General features: G+C 39.6%; 1 long non-coding RNA gene across 1 annotated transcript; it reads right to left on the bottom strand.

The window, feature by feature from the left end:
- Positions 1-211: 211 nt before the first annotated feature.
- Positions 212-5,627, bottom strand: LOC149818669 (uncharacterized). The gene is made up of 3 exons (XR_016427426.1): positions 5,537-5,627; positions 5,348-5,437; positions 212-381 (listed from the first exon to the last, which is right to left on the bottom strand). It is a non-coding gene; the product is annotated as an uncharacterized LOC149818669 (long non-coding RNA).
- Positions 5,628-17,598: the final 11,971 nt, after the last annotated feature.

Genomic DNA, 17,598 nt, shown 5'->3' with positions numbered 1-17,598 from the left:
TCAATATTTGTGACCGTGATATTCGCAATAAACGTGGATCATGTTTTCAGCCATTGCCTACTCCAACCGGGCATAGGCCCTTGCAAGATAAAGACAATTTCACACATAAACTAGATTGGCTTTACCCATGCACAACAAGATGTGGGTGCAACTGATTTGTTCAGTGCTGATTCCATTTAAAAAAAAAAAAATCAAAATTTAATGGACCGGATGTGGGATTTGATTCTTAACGATCAAGTATTTGGTTTAGCATGGTTTTACATGTTATTTTTGTTGCCTCGACCTCGGAGTGTCTTAGCATCAGTCATTGTTGGATCGACATCTGCGTCCTGATTGGTTGCCATCCAAACCAATTCTAGTTTAAGACCTAAGATGCACCCCCTGTCAAAGTGACACTCTTGCATTAGATTTCACTCTATTGAACCTCACAAAATGTATAAAGCAGTTGATACAACAAAAAAATTGACTTAATTAGTGTGTGAATGGGAGTTCTACTCACAAAATAAACAATGAAGATGCATGAGAGAGAGAGAGCACTACAAAAAATTTCACCTTTACTGGTGCATAAATCACCCGGGTAAAGACAGGGAAAGAGCCAGTAAAGATATTTACTGTGTTGTCATTATGTCAGTAAGTGTGCCATAGTAGGTCCTGTCGGTATAGCCTTTGCTAGTGCAAAATGGTCGCGCCAGTAAACATTGACTTTATTGATGTTAAATTTGCACTAATAAACATCTCAGTACCAACACTAGTGCCCGTAAAGAGATTTTTTTTATTTTTAATTAAAAAATAACATCTTTACTAGCGTGGAACATTTTCGCTCAAGCATGCAAAATGCACGGCATTAACCATAACTTTTTTGGAGCATTTTAGAATGGGCCTAGACCTCATATGATTCAAATTACGTTGTTGAATCTATAACTTTCCCTAGTCTAACAACCCTTATAGGTCCATGTGCGCTTGGCCCAACGCAATCCATTGTGACGATGCTTGCCACCTCGCAACTAGAATTTATTTCACCATTATTATTGCTAGAATGTATGTTGTTTTTATATAACTTGCTATATGTTTAATTTAATACATGCAAGTAAAAGAACTAAAACACATGAATACCACTACATAAAAGATTGTCTTAACTTAATTATCCAATTATCCAACGAATGAACAAAAAATAAAAAGGGAAAATTTAGTTACCACATTAAAAAGAAAAGAGAGAGTTATATATACCATAATAATAAAACATAAAAAGGAAAAAAATTTACCCATGAAGGCAAATTTTGAAGCAAGCCACAAGCTGAAATTTTTAGGCAAGCTTCTCATGTTAGGATAGTTTCAACTCTATTCCAAATGACTTTTATAGACCAGTCTTGATAAAACGTAAACAACCCCCACAACAATTAGTCTTAAATGAATAAAATTGAATTATGCATAGTTTTCAAAACTAAATTTGATGCAAAATCATAAGCTATCCTTTCGAAACAGGTAGGTTATTGCAAATGGAAGTTTTTAAAACAATATTCATGTAATAAATAAATGGGATTAGTATGATTTTATCATGACAATTAAGACATAGAGAGGGAATTATAAATGGCAACTTATCGGTTTGTGAAAAAATTAATGTCATGTAAGTAACACTCTTTTTTTTTAATCTATATAGAGAATGGGCAAACAAATTTTCAATGAGACTATCAAAACAGATGAGAAGAATTTCTTCTGCTTTTGTAATATTTAGGATGAGGATCATTGGAATCGATGTAAATTTGCTGCAATCATTTGTACTTGTAATCTAGTAGAAACTACTATTTTTTACAAATATTTTGTAAATCTAACCTCATAAATGAGATCTACATAGTTTCTTCAGTAAAAAAAAACAGTTTTTGGATCATGTTTTTGCAATATGTAAGTTGGCTTTCAAAAGGCTTCAAAAATCAAAGACTTACAATATGCCAATATTTTATGACTAGAAAAATCATATCTTTACATGAAAAAAGGATGACATGTAATACTAACCAGTCAGATTGAGTGGATACAATTTGCACCTATGGTTTTCAAACTAGATTGTACATATAATAGACAGTACGTAACAAATACATATCCCTATTGTAAAACCAATATCATTCAATTTCAAAATAACACATACAATTCAAGATACTCCATTCGAACAGTAAAGATATAATACCTTGTAGAAAGTTAAAACAACGCTTTGCAGTTCAATAACATACTCCCTTGCATAATTAGAATAATGAATCTAAATGTAATCTGCACAAGGCATTGGCTCTTTTAATTATGATATTTCTGTTATTTTGAATAAAGAATCCATTATGCACCACATATTGTTTTATTTTTTAATGGGACATGTGCATGTTACCATTTTTTTTCCTGTCCACCAAATATACAATCGATTTATTTGTACCTTATCTGCAGCATCTTTTGCCATAAAACCTGGGGGCAGATCAGGTGCAATCACATTGCACACCTTGAGTGTGCTGCTGCACCTAACTGCCCTCCATCCCTGGAGTTCCCTTTCCCCACCAGGGAGTACAGCCACCTTCAGTCATGCAGCAAGGAATGTGCACGACGGGTTTCAAAGTCATGACATCCTTTCAACTTGATGACATTACAATCTGCCCCCTGTCCAGATGAGTGGAGCCCTTATGGGCTATGCATGTTGCGAATGTTCGAACAAAAATGTTATTTTTATAACTAATCTAGGAAAAGATTTTCTGTCAAAAAAAATCTAGGAAAAGAAGATATTTCTATTATTTGGAATAATGAATTCATTATGCAACCCATAGTTTTCCAACTTTAATGAGACATACAACCTTGCGCATGTTGTTAATTAACATAGTGACTAGAAGGCAAAATACCCATGAACCCAATCAACTCTGAAATTCAACTAGACCTTCCAATAAATCTTCCCAACTAAATGATAAGCTTTTTTTTCTTAACAGAAAATAATGCAACTAAGGGTGACAAAAAAATCATACCTGTACGTCTCTCTACTGATAGCATGCTTGATAGCACTAGCATCTCAAATAGTAATCTGTGCTATAATGTTAAGAATTGGATTGGTCAAATTAATCCTCGTCTCCAAACCATAACTAAACACTAAATAGACAAAGAAACTACTCATTGGTCATAGTAAATAGGCACACCCCATTGGTTGCCATGAAAAGCAACATACATTGGATCTGTTACAGTAAAGCTTCATTAAACTTCCTCGTTAACTTGAGAAAATAAATAACCATATTGGTTATCCTATATAAAGCGTTGTTTGGCATGACATGATCATGACCAAGTTCATGAACTCCAACATTTCTAGAAAAACGCTTGAATTCAGGAACTAGAAACATTGAATTGACAAACTTGGTTGTGTTTTTAAAGTCATTTATTTGTGCTATAAATTAAGCATACTGTTCATGTTGCACAAGCTTCTATGGACCACTGGAATGTTTAACAGGGTTTATTCCTACTGCATGCAAATCAGAGTAATGGCAAACTGTATATGCACACACTCACCACAGCCACGAGTAATCCAATTGCACCTCTTCATACCCGAATTTTTACTGTCCGATTTCAGCCTCCTATTCCTGTGCTTTTCACGTGATCCTACGTTATGTACAAGCACTGGGGTCTTCCACCATGAGGTGTGGTACTTACCACTAGCAGAACAGTTATGTGAGTTTGGTAATAAGCTCGAGAGCATAAACAAGGAGCTGGAACTTGATGATCCGAATGAGGCATACCTCCCTAAGATGTCTCTTGGAACATGTTTGAGACAACAGCCTGCACAAACCAGGGTTTGCTTCTCAGTTTTGCCTACTCTGTGCTCCCCAGAATTCCAGCTCCTATCACCAACTTGGTTTCCGAATTTTTCAGCTACCGTCCTCCACCTCCTCTGCCCTGGCATTCCGGCCCGAAAACTCGGAAATATGCCAGAGAACCTGATTTTTGGCTTGGAACAGATTGGTGGAAGAACAGATTGGAGACTTGGGAGGTGTTGGTTTTTAAGATAAGGGAGCAGCAGGGTGAAACATGAGTTGGCAGCAGGTAGGTTTCACAGGGATAATTCGAGAATTAGAATAGATGTAATGTTCATTTGAGTAAAGAAATGTATGCTGAACTTACTGGCTGTTGGTCGATGTTTAAAGTGACGTGGTGGTCAGGGGCGCAGATCAGGTCATGCTGAACATGAGCGTTTTTGCTCATGCGGACATCGTGGCCGTCTATTTGCATTTTGGATGAATGCCATGTAGTTTTGTTGACTTTTGAGCTTTTTAAAATGCAAATCGGATGGCCACGATGTCAGCATGAGCAAAAAGGCTCATGTTCAGCATGACCTGATCCGCTTCCGGTGGTCAGATCTTACAACAGTAGCCCTTGACCTTCTAGATTATGAAAATACCCATTCTGAATGCTCGTGGCTTTCACTGGATCGTTGTCAACTGGTTGGACCTGACCCGGAACCATTTGTTGGGTTTGGACCTAGCATCCAGATCCAACTAACATGGTTCCATCTCAATGCAACATATGGAAGCCAATTCTATCCGAGCTGGACCTGGATGTGAAACTCAAGCAATCAACTCACATTTTTTTATTTTATATTTACAAGGAGAAATCGCGCCCCAAGATCAGAGAGCTAACTGAGCTTGCTCTGCCTGCCGTACATACAGTCGTTGCCCTGACAACGTAAAACTTTGTGGGCTTGCCCCTTGACTCCAATAAATCCCAATTGGTCCCCGAGGCAAGCCGAGATGAACACCTTGGGTTTGGGCTTAAGGTGTTAAAGTTAAATGAACTGCTCGTGGCTCGCGGCAGCTATATGAACCGATCATGAACAAGTTAATGACGTGCCGAATCGAGCTATGTCACGAGCTGCTCAATTAGTTTACCAGCCCTAATCACAACGTGAGAGGCCCAATTCTCTCTTTTATCAATAATTGTTTCCTTTATTTTATGAGTGTGTTATTACCATGGATATGATTTCAAAATTAATTTGGCGTGGTATTTACGTCAAAATTGTGCCTTTTTTTTTTCCTACAAGGGCTCAGCTCATCAAGTAGGGCAACTTATGAATGTCTCCAAGTTGATGGCATCATAAGTTTGAAACCCAGAGTGACATCCCTTGCCGCAAGGTCGAGTACTACTGTAAAACCCCCTCCGGCAAAGTCGCCGGAGGGGATAAGCGTTAAAAAAAAAGAAACGGTTTCCCAGTTAGGGAAAAACTGTTTCGAGGATTCGAGAAGGGGTGAGGCTCACCCTGCGTGAGGGTTATAAAAACCCTCACGCAGGCCCTCCTACCGCACCCTGCATCGAGAGAGATCAAGAGAGAGAGAGAGGCACTTACCGGCAACGACGACGAGGTAAGCCTTCACCCATCTCGTCTTCTTCTTCGTTCTTCTTTTCGGTCTGAGCAAAAGGATGCCAGAAGCCATTGCTGCCGGCAAGTTGCACGAAAACGAAAAAAAAAGATTGATGTCAGAGAGGAAGAGAGAGAGAGAGAGAGAGAGAGAGAGAGGAGGGCGTGGGGGTCGACCAGCTCCGACGACCAGCCGACGCCGATGGCCGGCCCGTGCCCGGATGGGTGCAGTGGAGGAGGTCGGCAGGGGCCAACCCCTCTGCACCTGGGAATCGGAAAGGGCTTAGCCCCTTTCACTCTTTTTATTAGAGACCGGGATGGTCCGGCGTGACCCGAACCGAATCGGGTCAGTCTGGGTGCGACCCAGACCGAGTCCGCCGGTCTGGGTCACGCCCAAACTGAGCCTTTAAAAAAAAAGGGGCCGGTTCGGCCTGGGTGCGACCCGTCAGAACCGGTCGGTTCGGGTCACACCCAGACCGAACTGAGACAGAAAAAGGCGTTCTGAGTGAACCGATTTTTAGCCGAACTGGTATGAATTGAACCGGTTCAGGTTCGTTTGGATCTGGATTATGAGTATGGATCCAGACCTGCTCTGGATCCAGATTGACTGATCAATATCAGTTTGGATCAGTCTCAAACCCATACTAGAATCAGGTCTGGATCTGGACAAGTAGTTCTGGATCCAGTCAGACAGACTGTTCTGGATCCAAATGGGTAATGGGTCAGAACCTTGGCAGACAGGGTTGGATCCAGATCAGATGGATCTGGATCGAGTAACCCTGAGGTGGTACCGAAATCTAAAATGTATCAAGATATCCATTTGGATACTCGAGATCTATTTCAGTAAAATGAATAAAATTTTGCACTCCGAACTCAGAATCGAGTGAGATTTGGTGCATTGGACTCGTATGGTAGAGAGAAATCTACTAGTCTATTTATTTCAGTAAAAACAGTGATGCAGAAATTGAGGTTTACTGAGTAAATTAAGAAAATGATATTTTTGGTAAAAAATATTGCATATTAATGTGAATATATTGTATTATGATCATATACAATTGTTAGAGCATCTTGAGACTCGATTTCGGTGAAAGCACAATGTTCGCACTTGAGATCAGGGGTATTATAAGTATTCTTGATGTAAATAAACATTTTTACGTTGTTTTTACTGTAATGTTGTAATTGAATAGCATGATTGCTTTGGGGTAAGACCATGACATGCATAACTTTCATGCTTGACATTATGAGTTGATTTATATAAATGTTGTAGTGATATGCATGTTAGTTGTAATATGTCATGCATGACAGAAAGAAATTGTATTTCAATAGCATGTCTATATGATCATTAATATCATGCATTACGAGGAGACTAAGTTTAGATTAGAGTCTCATTTAATTCATTCATGTTATATGAATGAATATTTTGAGTTCAACATGTATGACCTCTTAAATCTCAGAAGTGACGACCTGTGACAATGGCTACATGGTTCGCAGCCAGAGTGCAGCCACCACGGAGAGTGAGCCGCCAGTGATTTAACGATGTAGAGACACTACATCATTGCATGCTAAGTAAGAGAGGTGTGAGTCCTAAGGTCATCATGAGATTAAAAATAAAATTTGTGTGATCAATCACAACATCACTCATGAGAAAATGAGTGCATTATGAATTTGTAAATGACGTTCAATATGTGAACTTAGTTATGACTTAGGATTACACTCACACTGGTTTGAGACTCTGGAGGATTGGGGTGTTCTACGGGTTTGCTACGCCCATAGACGACTATGACTGGTATAACCGACCTAGCGATAATTTGTTGTGAGAGAGTGTTTGAAAAAGTTAATGGGGGGTAATTAAAATATACAAACTTGTGTGGTATGTCGAAAACTAAACTAAGATTAAGGGCTTAGAGCCCACTACAGTTGTAAGTTTAATTATTATTTGCTTATAATTATTCCTCATTGGGTTGTAGACTCACCCCCTCATGTTTAATTATAACTGTAGGTTCCAGACTTTGGCCAATCAGGTCGTAAGCAACTTCTCTTTCTTCAGCAGAGCATTTAGTATAATTTTTTTCTTTGACATTGAATAAAATGTAATTGCTTTTATTATGTTATGAATGATGAACATTGTAAGGAAAAAGTTGACTATAAAATAAAATGAAAAGTTTTTTTTAGTCACGTTTTCTCTATGTAAACTTTGCACTCTTTCCCTCTGAGAAGTAATACCAATCAAACTCAGACTCCTCAGGTCCCAGATCAGGGTGTTACAAAGTGGTATCAAAGTCAGGTTTACATAGAAAAAGGGTTCATCATTCATAACAAGATTCAATGACAATATGTAAGTCTCTGCTCGAATAAGACACATTAGTGATTAGATTATTGCATGATTAGGAATGACTAACGAACAAGAAAACAACGAAGTCCCATGGGCTCAAGACTCTGCTGAGCCTCCCATGGTAGGGAGAGAAGAATTCTTCGCTGCAATGGCAATGGTTACGAGAATCATCACAAGCAGAACTCAAGTAATTAGAGATCTGACACCGCAGCCTCCTCCGATCTACATCATAATCGAAGACCGAAAATCTTACCATCAGAACTACCCCTACACTACCCAGAGGCGACATCCACCACCTTACGGAAGGAGGAATCACCAGTGCAATTGTCAGAGAGCGAGGTCTGCACGTGAGCGGATGGGAAGAAATCGGATGGCGGCTCGACGAAGAATCGAAAGAAAAACATATCTGAACACAAACTTTGTGCCTCGGGCAGGGTCTCATATGGCCAGCGTAGGGGGACGACATATGTCCCAAGCTCGCTATGCGGCTACAATGAGTGAAAAAACCCAAAGGATTTCACCTTCATTCTAAGACTTTCCATCTCAAGAAACTCGAAGAACTGCATTTCAGGCAGCCGAAGCAGCTCGACAGGCAGCGAAAGCCAACCAAATCGACTCAGGGTTTGGGCAAGGACGAGCAATTTCATGAAGTTCGGAAGAGAAAGGCGAGGATGAAGACCTGATTAATGATCCTGCCTCAACTACATACACTCCTGCCACACCTACCCACACATCTTCATCACAAACTTACACTCTTGTTTCGCCTCAGTACGATCTGAACGTTCCTCCTGAGGCACATCAGCATCAGGCTCAAGAGAGTACAAGGAACAAGCCCTACTTCGGATGGATTGAAGAGTGATTAGGATTAGTTAGTTTGCTTAGTAGAGTCATATTGTTTGAATTGCATTGTTCTTTCTTTTTGCTTGCTAATGATGTTTCTCGTGCGTATATGAGACTTTTTGAAATGAAGGATTTTATATATATTGCATGAGATGTGATAAAATCTCGTACGAATCCAATGAACCTTGTGATGTTAAGTGATAATTTCTCTGCAATATCAAAGACCACTCGCAGAGGAACATCTTATCTATCAAAAGACATGGTAGCGGCCAGACGAAAAAGAGAGATCCTTGGTGGACCATCACGAATGACACCCTCATCATCCCCTATAACGAAAGTGACACAGATTCAGAGAAGCCATGCGACAACTCACACATCAGAGAGATATACTCCTCGAGAAGGTAGAGAAGAAAGTATGAAGATTCCACCAGGATCACTTATGAGTCAAAGTACGAGAATACCGTCAGAATACACTACCAACCGCATATTGTATGAACTTCTGCAAACGACCCGAGCCCAGCAAAATCAACCTCAGACAGTGATTTCTGACATCACCTCATAGGCTGAGAGGTTCAAGAACATGCAACCTTCGCTCTTTGATGACACTCATGATGGTGTCGTGGCAGAGAATTGGTTGATGCAAGTAGAGAAGGCATTGGATGCCATCCAATGTCCAGAGGATCAGAAGGTATGGATAGTTGTATCTAATCTGACCAGTGATGCGGGGCACTGGTGGAGGTCCACCAGAGATACCTTGAAGCCGGATACATACTTGCCTTAGTCCACATTCGTGAGAAGATTTTACAGGCAATTCTTTCTAAAGTGTCAGAGGGTGGAAAAGGAAGAAGAGTTGAGGAAGTTGAAGCAAGGTGACATGACGGTCGCCCAATATACCGCTCATTTCAACTCTTTCTCCCATTTTGCTAAGTCTTTAGTGGCAAACGAGAAAGAGAAGTGTAGAAGGTTCGAGAGGGGTTTGAGGCCCAAAATTTTGAGGTTGGTTGGACCATAGCAAATAAAGAAATATAGTCGACTCATAGACTACGCCTCCAGGTATGAATTTTGGGAGATGAGGACAAATGAGAAGCCCCAAGCAAAGTAAAAACCCAAGTCTGAAGATAAGGCCCAACACAATGGTAGCAATGTGGTAGAATCCTCTCGAATGAAGTTTCATCCTAGAGGGAGATTCCAACGAGACAACATGAGGCAGTACGAAGGACAAACCCCTGGTCAGAACCAGGGTAAACAAGTCAAGAATGTGGGCAATCAACAAGCCAAGCGACAAAAGATCTAGAAGCCGACTCAGTCGAATAACGCTTGCAGGACTTGTGGTCTCTAGAAGCACGAAGGTAGATGTGACTTGAGGAACGTAAAATATTTCAACTGCCAGCAGATGGGTCATTATGCCAATGATTGCCCACAACCTGACCGAAAAAGCAACGCCCCACCAAAGCCGAAGCCGACAGTACCAGGTCACGCCTATGCGATTGCCCTTTAAGAAGCTCTTGCTAACCCTGAAGTGGTTGAAGGTACACTTCTTATTTCTGGTGTTCTTGCTCGAGTATTATTTGACTCAGGAGCCACACATAGTTTCACTTCTTTAGTTTTTGAAAAACGGTTGCCAGTGACACCTTCTCATTTGAGTGATTCTTACTTAATAGAGACATCTATAAAAGCAACCACCATTGTGGATATTGTGTATTCTAACTGCGTAGTAAAAATCAAAGATTGCGAGTTGCCTGTGAATTTATTACAACTCGACTTCAAAGATCTAGATGTTGTTCTGGGCATGGACTGGTTGTCAGACCATCTATCGATTGTAGAAGAAAGTGTGTCAGCTTTCAAATACCTCCATACCTCCACTTTCACATATCAGGGTATTAGAAAGTTACCCAAGCCAGCTATCATATCTTGTCTAAAGGCCAATATATATATATATATATATATATATATATATATATATATATATATATATATATATATATATATATATATATATTAAAAAAAGATGCATGAGATTCCTGGCCTACATGAAAGCTGAAGAGAAAGAAAACCTTACAGTATCAGATGTAGATATAATTCGTGAATATGATGATGTTTTTCCAAAAGATTTACCAGGCCTCCCTCCTGATCGTGAGATTGAATTTCAAATCGATCTAGTTTCGGGAACAATGCCCATTTCGAAGGCTCCCTATCAGATGTGACCTGCAAAACTTAAGGAGCTTAATGAGCAACTACAAGAATTATTAGAGAAAGGTTTTATTCATCCGTTAGTATCTCCTTGGGGTGCTCTGATCCTATTCGTTAAAAAGAAAGACAGATCATTACGTATGTGTATGTCATGACGTAACCATAAAAAATAAATACCTGTTGCCGAGAATTGATGATTTGTTTGATCAACTGTTAGGAGCGACATGCTTCTCAAAGTAAGACTTGAGATTGAGTTATCATCAACTGAGGATTAAGAAAGAAGATGTGGCTAAGACAGCATTCAGATCAAGATATGGCCATTACGAATTCTTGGTCATGCCTTTTGGTCTGACTAACGTACCAGCTGCCTTTATGGATATGATGAATATAGTCTTCAGACCCTATTTGGATAAGTTCGTGGTGGTATTTGTCGATGACATCCTCATATACTCTACCTCGAAGGAGTAACATGAAGAGCATCTGAGGATAATTTTGCAGACACGTAGAGAACATCAACTCTATGTCAAATTCTCTAAGTGTGCTTTTTGGTTAGAACAAGTGTCCTTCATTGGACACATTGTTTCTAAAGAAATGAAGATTGAAGCAGTCATCGACTGGTCTAGACCTAAGAATCCTACTGAGATTCACAACTTCTTGGGATTAGCTGGGTACTATCGACGATTCGTAGAAGGATTTTCTTTGTTGACGGCTCTCATGATAAAACTCACAAAGAAGAACGTAAAGTTTAAATGAAACGATAAATGTGAGCAGAGTTTTCAGGAGATAAAGAAGTGTTTGACCACTGCCCCAGTGTTGGTCTTACCTTCTGGATCCGGAGGTTTCACTATTTATAGCGATGCCTCCCACAAAGGATTGAGTTGTGTTCTGATGCAACACGGAAAAATGATAGCTTATGCATCTCGTTAGCTTAAAACTCATAAAGTCAACTATTCAACTCATGATTTGGAGCTAGCAGCGATGGTATTCACTCTTAAGATATGGAGGCACTATCTCTATGGTGAGCAATTTGAGGTCTTTACCGACCACCAAAGCCTTAAGTATTTGTTTTCGTAAAGAGATTTGAATTTGAGACAGAGAAGATCATTGGAATTTTTAAAAGACTGATTTTGAGTTGAAGTATCATCCGAGTAAAGCGAATGTAGTCGCTGAAGCTCTTAGCAGACAGGCAGAAGTACTAGCCAGACTCGCAGATTGAGAGTTATTTTCCTCGATGGCTCATCAGAAAGCAAAAGATCAATGCCTACCAGGTTGATTGCTATTTGTGCAAACCAACATGAGATCAAAATTGTGGGAGTTATTTAAGAAAAAACAACCCTTAGACCCAGAATTGGCCAAAATAAAAAGAAAGATTTATGAAAATGAGGAGTCAAAATTCAAAGTTGATGATCAAAGACTTCTCAGATTTCATCGCAGAGTGTGCATTCCCAAGGATGATCAACTTAGAAATAAAGTATTGGAAGATGCACATCATTCTAGGTATGCCATTCAGTAGCACTAAAATGTATCGAGATCTAAAAGATACATTTTGGTGGAGTGGAATAAAGAGAGACATTGCTGAATTTGTTTAACAGGTAAAAATTGAGCACCAACGACGAGGTGACCTTTTGCAACCACTTCCCATACCTGAGTAGAATAAACGAATATCACGATGGACTTTGTTTCAGGGCTTCCAAAGACGAAAAATGGGATAGATTCAGTATGGGTGATTGTCGATAGGCTAACTTAGTCAGCTCACTTTTTGGCCTGTAAGACAATCCAATCTTGTGATCAATTGACTCAAATGTTTATCAGAGAGATTGTGAGACTCCATGGAGTAACTAATTCAATTGTTTCAGATAGAGAGTTGAAGTTAACATCACGATTTTGACAAAGTTTTCAAGAAGCAATGAAGACACAATTAAAAATGAGCACAACTTTTCACCCTCAGTCAGAAGAGCAGTCAGAGCGAACCATTCAGACCTTGGAGGACATGCTACGAGCATGTACTTTAAAGTACAACAACTCATGGAACGACATTTTACCTTTGATGGAGTTTGCTTACAACAACAACTTTCAAGCTAATATAGGCATGACTCCATTTGAGGCATTGTATGGTCGACGATGTCGAACTCCCTTGTGTTGGAATGAGGTCGAAAAAAGAAGATTGTTAGGGCCCAAGATGGTTCAAAGGATGACAGACCAAGTAAGATTCATTAAAGAGCATCTACTTACAGCACAAAGTCGACAGAAAAGTTATGCGGACCAAAGACGTCGTGAGTTGGAATTTGAGCAAGGCGACCACGTATTTTTGAAGATATCTCCGTTTAAGGGAGTAATGTGTTTTGGTCAAAAAAGAAAGTTGAATTCCAAATATATTAGATCAGGCAGCATACTGTTTAGCCCTACCACCTTCCTTATCTCGAATTCACAATGTGTTTCATGTTTCTATGTTGCGGAAGTATATGTCAGATCCCTCCCACATATTGGATACAGTCGAGACTGTATTAGATATAAAAGATGGCTTAAGTATAAGAGAAAAACCCATAGAGATTCTAGATACGAAAGTACAAAAGCTAAGAAACAAAGAGTTATCCCTGATATTGGTTAGATGAAGTCACCACAACAATACAGAGGCTACATGGGAGAGTGAATCTGACATTCGTGAGTAATTTCTATATTTGTTTTTAGGTAAAATTCAGGACGGATCTTCTTTTAAGGGAGATAGAATTGTAAAAACCCCTCCGACAAAGTCATCAGAGGGGATAAGCGATAAAAAAAAGAAACGGTTTCCCAATTGGAGAAAAACCGTTTCTAAGGTTCGAGAAGGGGTGAGGATAAACCTCACCCCAAAAATCCGCAAGAGGGGGGCGAGGTTTATCCTCAGCCCCTCACCCTGCATCGAGAGAGATCAAGAGAGAGAGAGACACTTACCGGCGACGACGAGGTAAGCCTCCACCCTTCTTGTCTTCTTCGTTCTTCTTTTTAGTCTGAGCAAAAGGGGGCCGACAGCCATTGCTGTCGGCAAGTTGCAGGAAAACAAAAAAAAAATTAATGTCAAAGAAGGAGAGAGAGAGGGGGGTGTGGGGGTCGACCGGCTCCGGTGACCACCCGATGTTGATGGTTGGCCCCGACGGTCGGCCTGTGCCCGGATGGATGCAATGGAGGAGGTTGGCAGGGGCCAACCCCTCTGCACCTGGGAATTGAAAGGGGATCAATCCCTTCCACTCTTTTTAATAGAGATCGGGATGGTCCGGGGTGACCCGAACTGAACCGGGTCGGTATGGGTGCGACCCCGACCGAGTCCGCAAGTCTGGGTCGCGCCCAGACCGAGTTTGTCGGTCTGGGTCACGCCCAGACCGAGCCTTTTAAAAAAAAGAAAAAAGGGGACCAGTTCGACCTGGGTGCGACCAAGACCGAACCGGTCGGTCAGGGTCGCACCCAGACCGAACTGAGACAGAAAAAAAGGGGTTCTGGGTGAACCGATTTTAAGCTGAACTGAGTTATGTGAGTCTGTTCAGACCGAATCGGTATGAATTGAACCAGTTCATGTTTGTTTGGATCTGGATTCTGAGTATGGATTCAGGTTGAACTAGACCTGCTCTGGATCCAGATTGACTGATCAATATCAGTTTGGATCAGTCTCAAACCCATACTAGAATCGGGTCTGGATCTGGATAAGTAGTTCTGGATCCAGTCAGACAGACTATTCTGGATCTAGATGGGTAATGGGTCAGAACCCTGGCAGACAGGGTTGGATCCAGATCAGATGGATCGGGTAACCCTGAGGTGGTACCGAAATCTGAAATGTATCAAGATATCCATTTGGATACTCGAGATCCATTTCAGTAAAATGAATATAATTTTGCACTCCGAACTCAGAATCAAGTGAGATTTGGTGCATTGGACTCGTATGGTAGAGAGGAATCTACTAGTTTATTTATTTCAGTAAAAATAATAATGCAGAAATTGAGGTTTACTGAGTAAATTCAAAAAAGGATATTTTTGGTAAAAAGTATTGTATATTAATGTGAATATATTGTATTATGACCAAATATCTTGAGACTTGATTTCGGTGAAAGTACAGTGTTCGCACTTGAGGTAAGAGATATTATAAGTAATCTTAGATATAAATAAACATTTTTACGTTGTTTGTTATTGTAATATTGTAATTAAGTAGCATGATTATTTTGGGGTGAGACCATGACATGCATAACTTCCATGCTTGACAATATGAGTTGATTTATATACATGTTGTAGTGATATGCATGTTAGCTGTAATATGTCATGCATGACAGAAATAAATTGTATTTCAATAGCATGTCTATATGATCATTAATATCATGCATTATGATGAGACTAAGTTTAGATTAGAGTCTCATTTAATTCATTCATGTTATATGAATGCATATTTTGAGTTCAGCATGTATGACCTCTTAAATCCCGGAAGTGACGACCTGTGGCAAGGGCTACCTGGTTCGCAGCGAGAGTGCAGCCACCACAGAGAGTGGGCCGCTAGTAATTTAACGATGTAGAGACACTACATCATTGCATGCTAAGTAAGAGAGGTGTGAGTCCTAAGGTCATCATGAGATTAAGAATGAAATTTGTGTGATCAGTCACAACATCACTCGTGAGAAAACAAGTGCATTATGAATTTGTAAATGTCGTTCAATATGTGAACTTAGTTATGACTTATGATTACACTTACACTGGTTTGAGACTCTGGAAGATCATGGATGGTTGATAACCTTCATGGATAGGATGTAACATGAACCATACCGAGATTGAAAGCTTAACCTTCCGGCTAGCTACCGGTGGGGATCCCGTGGTGGTTCACTGCAGTGCCTGGTGGTTCGGGGATCACTGAAAGTGTATGATTCATTGTCTGGCCAACATGTACAATTAGAGTGTTCTACGGGGTTGCTACGCCCATAGACGGCTATGACCGGTATAACCGACCTAGAGATAGTTTGTTGTGAGAGAGTATTTGAAAGAGTTAATGGGGGTAATTAAAATATGCAAACTTGTGTGGTGTGTCAAAAACTAAACTAAGATTAGAGACTTAGAACTCACTACAGTTGTAAGTTTAATTGTTATTTGCTTATAATTATTTCTTATAGGGTTGTAGACTCACCCCCTCATGTTTAATTACAACTGTAGGTTTTAGACATTAGACCAATCAGGTTGTGAACAACTTTTCTTTCTTCAGCAAAACATTTGGTATAATTTGTTTTCCTTATCATTGAATAAAATGTAATGAATTTTATTATGTTATGAATGATGAACATTGTAAAAAAAAAGTTGACTATGAAAATAAAATAAATTTTTTTTAGTCATGTTTTCTCTGTGTAAACTTTGTACTCTTTCCCTCTGGAAAGTAATACCAACCGAACTTAGACTCCAAATGTCCCAGATCAGAGTGTCACAACTATCCAGTGGGCAGGGAGGGCGTCAAGGGTTTTACCAATTAAAGGCCAGCGAATGTGCGGTCGATGATTGGGTGGGGGGAGGGGTGTTCCCTTGACTATGCAAAAAATGTTGTGATTTTTTTTAAAAAGATATGATTTTTTTAGCTAGACTAAGGGAAAGACTTCCATCACCAACTGCATGGTAGAACTGTGGAGATTTTCCTTGCCAAGCAAGTGCACATCTTTGACCTTGTAGCAAGATTTAATTTTGCAAATGCAACATCTAGTCCAAAGGCATGAGATCATCAAAACCTCCCAAACTCACCTCTCTCTCTCTCTCCCATAGCAACTGGATCATACCGAGCGTATCTGCAAAGTTAAAGTTGCAAAAATAAAAAATGCCAAGTTCACACTAGATTTCATATTTTCAGTTCTCATGTTTTAGTGGCCCCGTGTGTGTGTGTGTGTGTATATATATATATATATGAGTGAGAGAGAAAGGGTAATGCACTGGTTCTTCCCACTTTCTAATTCTGCCGCCTCAAAACAGTATTTTTTCTCAGACCTAAAACCATGGAGGTGATCTATAAGTTTTTTAGTAGAAACAGACTTTTGGATCACCAAAATTTGCCTTGTATGTAGGTTTTTTCAGTGATCTAAAATCAATGGCCACCAAGGTACAAAATTTTCCTAAATCATAAAAACACATTTTTTCACTAAAAAAACACAATCCAAGAGTTGATTTCCAGTAAATCAAGCATGATGAACACATATAATGGTTCAGATATATCATAAAACACTTCAAAACTATAGGGCAGAACTAGAAATGGGCCCTAATAAGTTAAGTTTTCACACACACACACATATATATATATATATATATATATATATATATATATATATATATATATATATATATATATATATATATATATATATATAAAGAGAGAGAAAGAGAGAGATATGTAGCTATCGTTAAATACTTAACCGAAACTCAATAGAGCTGGTCATCGAATCTTATTTAAATCCAATGGCCAGTGCATTAAGTATTTAAATAAAACAAAATGACAAACTTTACAGGAGGCACCTTCTCTCTCTGCCCTCACACTCCTTCCCTGCCACTTCGTCAAGCTCTCACTGCATCCAGCTTTTGCCGAGCTCCTGCTCTGCAACTCTATTTCCCCTTCCCTCTCCCTCACCGCCTAAAACCCTAACCATTATTTAGGGTTTTCCCTCTCTTTCTCCATTCCCTCTCGCTGCACAGTCGATCAGGTCATCCTGCACTATCGCAGAGCAGCCCCTCAGATCAGATATTAGCTCTCATTAACATGTATCTGTGTTTGTGGGTGTTTAACACCGAGAAATCACCATTATAGAGACCCACAATCTATTTTTTTACACCTTTTTTGCATTTTTATTGGATTTGCTTTTCATTATATGTGCTTTCTGAAATAGAGAAAAAATGGCAG

The sequence above is a fragment of the Nuphar pumila genome, chromosome 13 (genome assembly GCF_984573655.1).
Source record: "Nuphar pumila chromosome 13, dmNupPumi1.hap1.1, whole genome shotgun sequence".
NCBI lineage: Eukaryota > Viridiplantae > Streptophyta > Magnoliopsida > Nymphaeales > Nymphaeaceae > Nuphar > Nuphar pumila.
The sequence above is the reverse complement of the archived record's forward strand: the minus strand, read 5'-3'. Positions and strand labels throughout refer to the sequence as shown.